This window comes from Mus musculus, chromosome 16 (assembly GCF_000001635.26).
Source record: "Mus musculus strain C57BL/6J chromosome 16, GRCm38.p6 C57BL/6J".
In the NCBI taxonomy this organism is placed as follows: domain Eukaryota; kingdom Metazoa; phylum Chordata; class Mammalia; order Rodentia; family Muridae; genus Mus; species Mus musculus.
In genome coordinates, this window is record NC_000082.6 from 55,267,780 (window position 1) to 55,281,795 (window position 14,016).

Below are 14,016 nucleotides of genomic sequence, written 5' to 3' on the forward strand. Positions count from 1 at the left end.
TACTATTCCGAGAATATTATCAATGACCAAATAACATCAGAAGTTTTTTTTTCTTTCCACAAAGCTGTTGTAGACTGTGACATTGTCTCAAGAATCAATGGTTTGTGGAATACTTTCTTGGGAAACAGAGAAATCAAGCAAAAAAAACTAGGAAAGCTGTATGTGCCTGAGTAACACTGTATATGTTCCAATAAATGCCTGTTTCTTAATGGGATATGAAGACTAATAGCTTTGCACAAAAACACTGAATTCCTAGGATAAAGTAAAGGAAGTTGTTCTGTAAGATGCCAATGTGGGTTTGAAAAATAAATGGGCATTGACTGAATGTTCAATAATGTTTTCTTGGATGAGCTTTTATTGGCCTGATGAAGTTAAAATGGCTTCCAGAAATGTTCAATTTATTCCCACAGTATAGTTTGTACACTGAAAAGGTGGGGGGAGCCAAGGGAGGAAAAAAAAAACACATCATTTCAGTTAGTGGTTTGTGACTACACATAAAAGGCACACAAAAAAAAAATAAAAGCATAAATGTTTACTCAATCAAGTGCATTTTAAAAGCTTGGGCTTTGGGGGGTAAAAACGATGTTTGAACTGCCTTTAAAGATCCGCCTTGTATGATTTACAAAGTCTTCAATAAAAGGAAGGAAACTGCCTCTCTTTTGAAACATCATTTTAGAAGAAAAAGTTTATGGTGAACAGAGTCACTTTGGTGAGGATGTGGGAAAGGAAGGTATGATTTTACTCTCAAAAAATAGACTGAGCCAATAACTCAACAGAAGCATCCTTCCTCTGGTGTTACCACATCTCAGTCACAATGCCTCCTCATGACGTCTCTGCGAACAAGTCTTCTAATTCCTTGTTATTCGCCATAAACAAAGGGCTCACAGGAATAGCTGCCCCACACCCTGGGCTTTGCTGGCCACATATACATTGCCACAGTCTAGGTCCTCAAGACACTTAAAATAGAACAGAGCAAGTCCTTCTTTTGTAGGCTCTGGAAGATGGCTAGGAAAAAGAAGCAGGACAGATTGAATGGGATGCTGCACTGCCACACCCATACTACTATGGACCCTATTAAGCCCCCCAAAATACTGGAAACTCTTAAGTCCACACTATTTTTTCCACCTCACTCCGCCCCTTACAAAAGTGGTGTGGCTGATCGGTCCATAGCCAGAAATGTTATCTGGTTAGATTATTTTTATTTGCAGAAGCAAAACCCAACCTCCCAAGTATGCACTCTAAACATGGGTGTGGCAGATTTTCACCTATACCTTCTCATTTATATTCCTTTAATGAGTGGATAAGGTTGCGATCATTACTTTACATACAGAAGAGGGAAACTGAGTCTTGGGGAGTTTAATTGACATGAAAAACTAGTGAAGAAAATGCAATTCCTTTCCCACAGTTCTGTTTGCAGTGTTTTCTGATAGCAAGCCTGCTGCATGAGCTATGTGAGTCTCAACAGTTACTGAGTAAGTTAGGTGTCATTCTCATTTCCCTTCGGAATCGTTGGCTGTTTTCTTTGCATTTTCAGAGTTTGTAATATTTAACAGGCCTTCCCTTCTGTGGATTAATAAATTTTGTCCTACTGATACAAGTTTGAAAACAGATATGTGCTTTTTGAGGGAGGCTCCCTCCTCTCACTATGGAAAAAAATATAATATGAGATAGTCTGTGTTTTCAAAATGGATGAATACTTTAGCTAGTTGAATCAGTCTACCAAGGACAGTAGTAAAATGTTTGCCTTTCAACTACACATCAAATCTGAGATTGTCCAGAAGAGAGCAAGGAGGCAGAAGTGGGAAGGCAGCTTATTTACTTTTTATGTTAGCAAATATGGATTCAGGTTCTTCTCAGCCATTTGTTAGATTTGTCATTTCAAAACCAAGATGCTAATCTTAAGACCTTATTATCTCTAGATTCTGAACACACAGAAAGCTTTGAGATCACAGTCCAGGGTCACCACACACTGCTTTAGTCATAATAGCCAAAACCTGTGGCACTGTACATGTATAATCCTAGAAATCTGGAGACTAAAGAGGCAAAATCATCATGAATTCAAGGCTGGCTACGTAATAAGACTTTGTTTCAAAAAATGAAATAAAAGAGAAAGAACTTGTAAAAGTCAACTTAACAAAAGCACCCTGACATTTCTGACACTGTAATAGGTATTAACAACACAAAGGAAGCCTTATGCTGAATGAATTGTTTTCCCACATATCAATACACAAATTTTCTTTTAAAATAGAAAATTCTTCATAGGTTTGTTTTCTAATTTTCCTACTTAGGATTAAATTCAAAATGAAAAAAAAAAAAAAAAAACTCCTGCTCCTCGTTTAACTTTGTATACATCAATACAGTTCTTTCATAAATACCATTTTACAGAACATTTTACATAAACACATTAAAATATCATAGTTTAAAACTTAATTTTCTTTCAACTTGGTATGTTGTAAACATAGAGTTGTGTTTAATATTCAGCAAGTAGGAGAGACTTGGCTTTGCCCATGCATGAGACTTTAATTGAGTTACACAGGGTCACAGACTTAGGAAATGGCAGTCGACAATTCAGAATTCAGCTTGACCTTTGCAATGTTTGCACTACAGTTTGACTTCATTTGGGTTTGTTCAATAAATATAATTAATGTCCTGCTACTGTACAAAAAGTAAATTATATTAATAATGTATGCTTATATATGCCCTGAGCAAAATGAATCTGATGATTGAGGAAAAACATTCCTTAATATCTACATAATTTCCATAACTCTATTTCATTTAGTCAGTGAGAGCATGAAGAATATTATTCTTTTTGCAAATTGACTTAATGAAAGCACAAATGGATTATAAGGGCTGACTGTGTACCAGAATGTTTTAAGCACTTCATACATACATTTGGTTTAACCAAATGTGCAATTTATTCTCTTTATTCTTGGGGAAAAGAAAATAAAGAATTTGAATTGTTGTGAAACCAGCTCAGGGCAAAATATCCAGCTTGTAGCAGGATTTATTCTCAGATTCTAGAAACTACCACAGTCATTTTGTGACATACTAATCCAAAACACGATGCACATAGCACCAAACCAAATGAAAACGCAGTACTCACAAAGTACCTTTAATCAGTGTCGTATTTTTCTTTTATCAATTTATCAAATAATTATTGACTGTTTTCATGTAACCGGCACTATAAGAGAAGCATGAGACAGCAAGAGGAAAAAGCTTGCATAGAACTTATATTTTAGTAAAAGAAATAAAAAACAATCTATAATTACAATACACAATATGTATGTGATAAATGCTATGGGGTTAAAAATAGACAAAGAGCAAGCAATAAGGAGGTGGGGACAGTGCTGAAAGTGAATGTGATGCCGTCAGAGACATACCATTGGTCCATAAGAACAGCTCTAATTTACAAACAGTTGGTTCTTCTATCTAACTAATACTTCTATTTTTTTCTATCTAAGTATACCCAAATTAAAAAGAAAGAAAACTTTTTAGTGCATAAATTATTCTGACACCTTAGAAAGCTGTATCACCATTTTTTGGCATGAAAATGTGAATACTAAACAGTGCCTAGAAATATTAAGTATCATCACCCCTGTAACATGGGAGGAGTCTGTACCACCCACCACCAATACCCCTGAGACCTGTGGGGGAGGGGGGCCATCACCACCTCCCCTGAGACCCAGCAACTGGGCATAGGGTGGTGAAGGGATTGAACACGCCTGGAAATAAATTTCTCTGTACATAAGAAATAACTTTTACAAAGACAAATGGGTATAATAGCTGATTAAAGCCCATGCTTTCTAAATTGTATGGACTTCATATATGCTCGATTATATAACTGAAAAAAAAGAGGAAAATGTAGCTAAATATAATTTCCTCAAATGAATCATCAGTCCAAATTTGGAGTTTTTTCACTAAGCTGAATATGAGAGTTTGAAATGCACACACACACACACAGAGACACACACTAATGCACACACATACATGCATACACACACTCGCACACAAACACACACAGGCAATAACATACATGCATACACAAACATATACACACACAAACTCACACACGCTCCACACACACACACATACACGATTCACAAAATTCTGCAGTTTGTTCTTCAGCATCACTGATGTCCAGGACATCTCTCCTGCCCTACTCCTTCACTCTAGCTTCTCAACAGGTATGCAGTGTCTGGCTGGCAGAGGCACATTCCAAAGTTTCTGCAACATATATGATGGCCTCCTCCACAGGGAGCATCTTAAACAGTCGAAGCAGCTTTGAAACAGCTGGAAGCCAATGTTTCCAGGGAAAGATATGAGATAAATGTGTGTATTTCAACCTAAGACAAAGTTGAAGGTAAGGGAATGAAGGTCCATTCCCTTCTCAGAAGAAAGCATCAGGCCCTAGGCAAAGAGGCACTGATGCTTTCCAGGGAAGCTTCTGTCTCATTGAGTTATGAATCCTGCTGCTGCAGTTTTCCCACTAAGAGAAAAAAAAAAAAAAAAAAAAGAATGTCTTGGCCCACACTCCAAAATCACGGTTTTTAAAGTGCTGGAGTACTGGAGACCATAATTTTTTAATAAAGAAAGATGGTTTTGACAGAGTGTCTAGACTCAAGCTCTATATTGTTTATTTCTATTATGCTTGGACACTAGAGGCAGCATATACATGAAAATATAAAACCTTCAACTGGAACATCCGTTATTAGCCACCTATATATTCTTTAACATAAAGTGTCCTTGTCTTGCTAAACAAAGAATAAAACTCACCATGTAGTCTCTGAATCACGCCTCAGACAAAAAGGGAAACCTGTGTTGCCATCAAGAGCACATTGCAAAATGTTATGGATCTGGATCTGCTGATGTGTACGCCACAAGGAAATATGAAAGCTAAAGGCTGCTCCTATGAGAAAAACCTCTGCCAGTATTACCTGGCACAGTGGGAGTGATCATTTCTTTCTTTCTGCCATCTCCTTCATTTGTCTATCTGTTCAGGGTTTCCTCACGTCACCCAGGGGTTAACTAATGCACAGTATCGGGTTTAGAACATTTATTCTGTACCTTAGTTTGAGGGGAGTAAGCGAATTGACAGACTGGATTAAATCACTTTAAAAGCTTTTTTTTCTTAATAATTCATCAAGTTCTTTTGTAATATATTTGTATATTTTATCATTCTGAATGAGCTTTAAAGCCATGCTAATATAGTGACGTTTCTCATCTGACGTGGAATATAATCCTAACCAATTAATAATAAAATGATAATTTGCATTTGTTAGCAAAAAGAATCACTTTCCTCTAGTTAGAAAATTGGCTATTAGTATGACTATTACAGAATGAAAATATTTCTTTCTTAATAGAGATGATCTACAAAATATTTATTGGAGGATACAACAAGGATACTATGATGAGCTGTTCCAGCTGCCTATAACTAATTTCTCCATAATAAAAAAGATATTAATGCCAATGATTTGAAATGATTGAAATATAACTGCATGCCTTAGTTAATACAGCCATGCATATATTTTTATTGATTATTTTATTTATTTACATTTTAAATGTTATCCCCTTCTCAGTTTCCACTCCACAAACCCCTATCCCATACCCCTTTCCCCTGCTTGTATGAGTGTTCTCCCCCACCCACTCACCCTTTTCCACCTCAGTGCCCTGGCATTCCCCTATGCTAGGACATCAAGCCTTCACAGGACCAAGGGCATCCCCTCAATTGATGCCAGATAAGGCAATCCTCGGCTTCATATACAGCTGTAGCCATTGGTCCCTCTGTGTGTACTCTTTGGTTGGTGGTTTAGTCCTTGGGAGCTCTGGAGGGTCTGTTTGGTTATATTGTTGTTCTTCTTATGGGGTTGCAAACCCATTCAGCTCCTTCAGTCCTTCTACTAACTCCTCTTTTGTGGTCCCTGTGCTCAGTCCGATGGTTGGCTGCAAGAATCCACTACTGTATTGGTCAAACTCTGACAGAGCCTCTCAGGAGACAGCTCTATCAGGCTCCTGTCAGCAAGCACTTTGACATAAAGTATCCGTGTCTTGGTGAACAAGACTTTATAAGAATTTTTCACTATTTTAAATTTTTATGCCAATCCGTTCACTCTTTGCCTATTACAAGTAATTATCAAACATTTTTATTTAAGTTTAACACCCAAAGTTCCTTAGGCGCAGTGGTGAGCAAAGTAGGCATGGTGCTTACATTCACAGAATTTATAGACTTAAGAGTGGGTCACTATCATATTAATCATCACACATGTGAAAAGATGCTTGCAAATATGTTTTATTTATGGTGGGAAAGAAACATAGAAGATCCTTCAGGGAATTCTGATGGAATAATGTAGTTTAGCTGGGAAGGGCTGACTTAAGGAATCTACTATTATATTGAATGAAACAGCTGAGAGTTAGTCAGATCAAGACTGAAAATGCTCACTTTGAAAATTAATGCTTGTCAATGACTGTAAAATTCTAGAAGTAAAATTGAACCTTAAGATCTGGAAGGATAATTTGGGGATTTATATATTTTATTGACTATGAATCCTTAAAATCTTGGAATGTATTTTCCAACGTATCAATGTGTGTCTCACATAACACGAATATTGTTCTGGCAAGATGACTGACCAGGCAAAGGAACTTGCCTCCAAACCTCACAACCAGAGTTTGATCCCAAGACCAGCATGGTATAAGAAAACACAATTTTTAAAAATTTGTCCTCTGACATCCCCATACCAACTGGTAGCACATACATATGTGTGTGCATGCTCATGTGCATATACACATTCATGCACGTGCGCACACACACACATTAGTATAAATATTATGAAATTTTTACACTAGATGTTATTGTATGTGACAGTTACATTGAAATTAAACTCAAGGAAAGTGAATCAGCTTGAATTGTGTCCATATTTACATAGTGATGAACCCAGTAACTAGAATAATAGGAAGACTATTTATGTAGTTTGTGGTAATTGTGGTTGATTGTTGAGAGTAAATGCCAGTATAGTGTGACAGGCATTAATGTACACAGTATTTGTTTATGCTCTTAGGAAGTTTGGGATCAAAAGGAAAATATTTTAGTTTCACCATTATGTGTTAACTCTAGATATCAACTTAGACTACATAACTTAGGTGCAATGAAAGATTCCTTATTTAAAAAAAAAAGTCTCACTATCATAAAATGTAGTCTAGGCATCTAATAGCTTTCTCCTAGCTTCCAACAGGTATTTCATGGTACATTATCTATTTCCAGGAATGTGATATATATGTCACAATTACAAAAGAAAGATTGTATAAAGCCTAACATCGGGCTTGGATTCTTCCTCTCTTCTGTACTAATTATCAGTGTGGTTTGGCAGGGTTTCAAGATTAACTTGTGTCCGTTACCTCAAGTATGACATATGAGGCTACAGAATGCTCTCAATCTAAAAGGAGACTATAAACCTAGGAGGCTTCAGCAGCTGCAGAAAGAAAGAAACCATCTATGCCCATTATACAAACTCAGACTTCACTATATCCGAAGGCTCTGGTGCTCTGCTTCCTCCTACCCTGAAAGTTGATATAGATGGTACACACAGAAGATTCTCTCTTCACGTTTTCATCCTAAGAAACAGCCTCTCCATAGTGCTAAAGATGGCATTAGTCCTCTCATTTTGGAAAGGTTTGATTCTTCCTTCCATGTAATAATATAATATAATATAACATAACAAAACAATATATCATAATATAAAGTTTAAATTATATAAGAAAGTGTGTTGCCATTGGTTGCATATATCTATTTAATGTCTCTTTCCTATGACAATTTTGGTGTTGTTTTTTTTTTTTTTCTTGAATGGCTTCAGGAAACAATATTCACAAAATAAAATAGGCCACTGGTAATTTGTACTCATATTTTATATTGCCTAAAATGCATATTTAGTCCTGTGCTCATTATTGTTCCTGGGTTCTTATATTACTTGTTAAGTTGTTTCAGGGGAGATAATACATTTTGTGACCTCCCTTTGAATATTGCCAGGGGGCCAAACAAACCACCTTTACCTGTTAGTCATAGCAATTGGTGGCAAGTGACTAATGCAGGTTTTCTATGAATAATCTGATTGATGAGAAGTAAGAATCAGTTACCAAAGTACTTCTAAAATTCCAACTTTAGTTGTTTGCGAGCAGCACCATAGCATACATGGGATGAAATGATGAGCAGCACTGTAACATACGTGTGATGAAATGGTGAGCAGGAAAGAAACTGAGATCTACTGTGCTTAAGTGTTGGACTCAGAGCCCCTGCAATTTAACGTTTTCATTACATTTATTCAGTGTGTGTGTGTGTGTGTGTGTGTGTGTGTGTGTGTGTGTGTGTGTGTGTGAGAGAGAGAGAGAGAGAGAGAGAGAGAGAGACTGGAGAGACGACTTGGTGAGTAAGAGCACTTCCTGTGAAAGCAAGAGGACCTGAGTTCAAATCTCCTGACCCCCTATACAACCAAGGCATGCCTGCTTATGGCTTTAATCCCAGGACTAGGGGTTCAGAGACAGGCAAAAATCCAGAAACTCAATGACCAGCCAGTCTAACCCAAAATATGAACTTCAGATTCATTCATTATCAAAAATAAGGGGGAGAGAGAAAAGGGTAAAACAAGATGGAGGGATGAATGTATTCAGAATGTATTTTATAAATGTAAGAAATTATTAAATAATAAACTAATTTTAAAAATAAGCAAAAAGATGATACACGAACATACTGGACATGTTCCTATGGCCTCTAAATGTGCATGTTACATACACATGCATGCACACGTGTGTACGTGCACGTGTGCACACACACAAAAACATACATTTTTTAAATTCAAAGATAATTTTAAGAAATAAAGATTTCTGTATCTCTCTCCCAGTGGTCCTAGCAAGCTTCCAGGGTTGAGAACCACTGAAATAGAGGAATGGGTTTCTCTAGAATCGAGATTCTCTTTCTCTAATTTGAATTATTTGAAGGTTTTTGAGATTTCTTTTTATTTTTATGGACATTAACATTTTTCCTGCATTATGCATATGTATAGTGCACGAGTGCTCATAGAGATGAAAAGAAGGCATTGGATTCCCTGGAACTGGGTTTATAGATGGCCATTAACCACCATGTCCGTTCTGGAAATTGAACCCTAAGGTTCCGGTTCAGCCTTGCCTCCGGGGTGTGGGAAGAAACTCTGCTGAGCCGAAGAACACTACATGGAACACTAGACTGCATTTACCCTGCGTCGGGTGCTGGGTGTGCAGGAAGTACCAATACAATGCTCACCGGATGGGAAAACACAGCTTAAGAAGTGGGCTTCAGTCTGAGTGAGAAACACACAGCTGGAAACCACATGGAGGAGTTGGGAATGGTGGGGGGCCTCAGTTCTGCTAAGAAAACACCAGGACCAGAGGGAGGGCAAACTCCAGCTTAGCTCATCCTCGATTGTCAAAGAGCAAGGAGAGGCCTTCTGTGGGAGACTCAGCCACCATGGCTCTCTATAAACAAAGGCTTCCTCCATGCTCCCCAAGGCAGTTCTTGATGAAAGAGACAGTTTTTGGTTCCAAACTGTTTATTGGTTGTTGTGAAAAACGGGTGCATACAACTTCCCCAGGGTGGACCATAGATTAAATTCCTTTTGCAAGAAGGAATGGCCAGGAAGGGGAGCTCATTGGCTTAAACCCTTGGGGCCCATCTAGATACCTCCTTAGCATGGAGAACTCTGTTCTGGGCTGCATGACCATTGGTCACATCCCTATGTGGGGACTGTGGTCATGTGTTCCAGGCCAGGAATCTGGTAGGGAAGCAAGGAAACTCTGACAGTCCTCAGATGAGGGCCGATGTTTCTGAACTCACTCAACCTGACCAAGTTTCCTGGCACAGTTCACTGCCCCACTGAACCCAGGCCCTCTGAAAGAGCAGTCTGTGTTAACCGCTGAGTCATCTCTCTAGCCTCCAGTTTTCTGTTTTGTTTTGTTGGTAAATAAGCTTTATTTTTACCCACATAGTTAGACTCTGAACCCCAGTACAGAGGAACGCTAGTGCCAAGAAGTGGGAGTGGGTGGGTAGGGGAGCAGGGCAGGGGGGAGGGTATAGGGGACCTTCAGGATAGCATTTGAAATGTAAATGAAGAAATATCTAATAGAAAGAAAGAGAGAGAGAGAAAGAAAGAAAGAGAGAGAGAGAGAGAGAGAGAGAGAGACAGAGACAGAGACAGAGACAGAGACAGAGACAGAGACAGAGAGAGGAAGGGAGGGAGGGAGGGAGGGAGGGAGGGAGGGAGGGAGGAAGGAAGGAAGGAAGGAAGGAAGGAAGGAAGGAAGGAAGGAAGGAAGGAAGGAAGGAAGGAAGGAAAGGACAGTGTTCTCTATCACCTCAACTCTGCGGCTCTAGCCTGCCGGAATCAACCAATCAGCAGCAGACACACTAATGAAAATACTAGGAATCAATTTTCACATCTTTGGTATACTTCTGACAAAAAGTAAAAGCTGTTGAATCAAAATCATATTTATAACGGAACAGTAGAGAGAATTTTCACCCGGGGTTTGTTTCCAACATAAATACTAAATGTTTTTGTTTCCTTCAGATCCCTAACAATTCCCACCAAGGCTCATAAAGCCTATTGTCGTCTGCCTGATGATGTCAAGTTTGTCACTGACATCTGTCTTTCTGACATTGTTCAGAAAAAAAGCTCCAATTCTGTGACTCTGTGATATGGCTAAATAAATCAGTTCTTACTTGAGCAAATCCAGATTTCTGTTTCCCTCCACCTATCCGTCTATTCAAAGATTCTTACAACTGCCCAAGATAAGAAGTTATTTTGCATATCTTTATCCTAGCTCATTTTGGTTCCTCTGTATGAAGTCAGGAAAACAGATACTACCAGCTCACTCCACATGAATCTCTCTTTCTATTCTGCTTTTCAAGAGTCTTTTTACAGCTAACACTTCTTTCGAGACATTTCTCCACTAGTGCATCCCCTTCTCATTCTAAAGCAGATCGTGTTTTTCTCTGTGTTCCTGGAGAAGCTTGTGTCCCGTTGTATAATAGTAGCCCTGAAACTGTACCACACTGGGCTCACAATCTCCTGAAGTCGGTGTTATTGGTAATTCTTTGCTGTGGTATGTTAAACAGAGACCTTGGCTTTAAGCCATAGTCTGCTAGGTTCACTCCCCTACTCAAGCTTTGACCCTCAAAAGCTCTCCAGTCATTACCAACCATCTCCTCCTGACAAATGTCACCCTTGTGTGCTGACCTTTGTTTTCACTTCTAACAAATCTGTAAGTTACTTAAGAATGAAAACATGCTTTCATCTTCGTGAGTTAGAATCTAGCAGAGGACAAGATCAGCTACAGACTCTCATAAACTGTTTGTTAATGAATGATTATCTTTTAATCAAAGAAAATGTGAAAAATTGAATGAATCAACAGTTAGTCCTTGTCAAGAAAGTACTTTAGTGTTTAGTTATTCCATGACTAATGGAATTAAAATTTTCAATTTCATCTAAACATTAATCAAATTAAAACCCAATCATCTCACCAATAACTAGAAGTGATTTATATTGAGATAATATGCCTTTAATACAAAAAAGGAAAGAGAAATAGGATTTGTGGTGTGCAAATTGATTTAAAATTATGTCTATGTAAAACTCATGAATTAAAACTACTCAAATTTAGTTGATAAATTAACCTCATTTTTAAAAAATACTCAACTAGTATATTTAGGGTATGTACTTGATTAATTGATTCACTTAAAAAATTTCTTCAGCTAGTATTTTTGTGCCTCATAAACAATATCAATATTTATTAGCTGAAAGAACCCTAAATATAAATAGCACAATTTCTTACTAAATCTTTCTTGCTTTTAATAATGATGTCATTTATTTTGGTGGACTTGATAATCCAAGGATTTTAGAAACTAGAAACATATAATTGCACTGCAATTTTAAAGTTTATTCAAAATAAATTTCTGTTTAGAGTTTTTTCTGTATGTCAGAATTTAAATCTATGAGCACAAATACACATGAGTTTTAAATATAAATAAATTCAATAAATAATTTAAAAATCCATCAAGGAATACAATACCTAAAGTTAAAAAAATTGTTATAACTTACCATGTGTGATTTTCTATTACTTACATTTGAAATAGAAAAGTTGGCCATGATTTGTTTTGAACAACTTAATATTTTCTATCTAATGAAAGATGATTTAACATGAAAGTACAGTTCCTGAAACATCAATATTTCTGTCCTGTGGCACAATGATAAAGTGCTTAGCTGAGACATGGGTGGGGATGTGACTGGCTATGTCTAAGATAAGTACATTTAACAAACCTTACATCCTAAAATAAAATACCAAGTGGGCATCATTCTTCTCTGATGAATGAAGCAATTTTACATTAATGAGGGTAATGCCAGCGAAAGCTTCACACCCGCCTCATTCTATAGACTCTTAACTTTGTAAACAATAAAGCCACTGATTTTTTTTTTTTTTTGCATCTTTTCTCAGCTCTCATTTAGAGAAAGTAAAAATAAAAAATGTCGCTTAGATATTAGAGTCTGGGTAACATTTTACACACATGGTGACAGAAATCACTAACTGATCACAGAAATCTAGTTTCAGCTTAAGTGTCCTTGGGGCTTGGCAGTTTTGAGGTTCTTTTATTAGGTTCCATTTTAAGTGTTATTTTTCTAAAACATTTTAAAGACATTCATGCATAATTTTATATTTTGCAGTTCATCATATTAGTATATAATTTGTAAGTTCTAGACAGTTAATTTTTAAACCAAAGACTCACTCAACTGTGACCAAATTTTGCCCATAAACTACATTTTATAAGATCTGTGACCTGAGTAATTTCCAGAGTTTTAAATGTTTAAAAGAAGTAAAACAATAACATTTCATTTAAAAATTTAAAGCTACACGTGTTTATAATACACTGTTGCTGGAACACAGCTTATTTGTATACACTAGTTTCTATGGTTATCTTTGAGTTATAGTGACCGATAAGGGTAGTAGAGACAGATATTTACAGACTATAAAACATTTCCTATCTGGCTTTAATATGTTGGACTTGACTGAGATGATAAAAAGCAATTAGTATATGACTATGTACACATAAGTTTTAAATCTAGACTTTAGGATGCAATATATTTCTAAGAAATTTTAATTCAATAAGTATATTTCTATTTCTTTGCTATTAATTTTTGTGAGCCTTGGTGAAGGGCACTGGTCATTAGCCTCAGCATAATTTGCCTTCAGCATTTGGAAGAGTAGTGTTGAGCTGACAGAGTTGATGGGCTACTGACTAAGGTAGCTCTTTTCCTCATCACTGAAGAAATGGAAGTTGCCATGCTATATAATTTCCCACTTGAGATCACCTTAGACAGCTAATAACAATGAAGAATCACCCTAAGTTTGTAAAACTTCAGCTTAAGGCTTTCTTTTGCTGCATCTTGGCAAGGTTACAATATCTACTTCCCAGCTCAACCATTTTTGCAGTAAAAACAAAACACAGCAAACAAATCAACCCTAATTTATAGTTTTGAGCTAGTTTACTTCTCAGCTTAAATCCAGGAAGACAATGCATAAATCTGGTAAATTGGTCAACAATGGGAGTTTCTTGCAAGCAAGTACTACTTGCTTTTTATAGGTTTTTAGATAACAGAAGGTATTATCAATCTCTTCTAATGACCCTAATGGTACCCAGACCATTGAAAGTGTTACAGAAACATGAGAATCTTTAGAGATTTAAGTTTTGATACCAGAACATTATAGATTATAGTCCAAACATCTGCCCTTGATTCACCTGATCAAAATTTCCCTTTAAAATACAAAATTCTAGTGTTGAAATTCAGTTATTATTATTTGTGTATTATAAGGCATCTTTGGAGAGGAAAATATTAAGCTTCAAATGTCTTCAAGAGTATAATTTACTGGAATATCTAACCTGCTTTTTGTTACAATACTAGGCAACTATTAAGAATGATGGCTATATATTAAGGATGCTTCTTGAAAAAA

At 36.8% G+C, this 14,016-nt stretch overlaps 1 protein-coding gene across 2 annotated transcripts in view; it reads right to left on the bottom strand.

Moving 5' to 3' along the window:
* The window catches only part of Zpld1 (zona pellucida like domain containing 1), a 97,901-nt gene that overhangs the window by 43,655 nt on the left and 40,230 nt on the right, over nt 1-14,016 (bottom strand). The window lies entirely within an intron of this gene.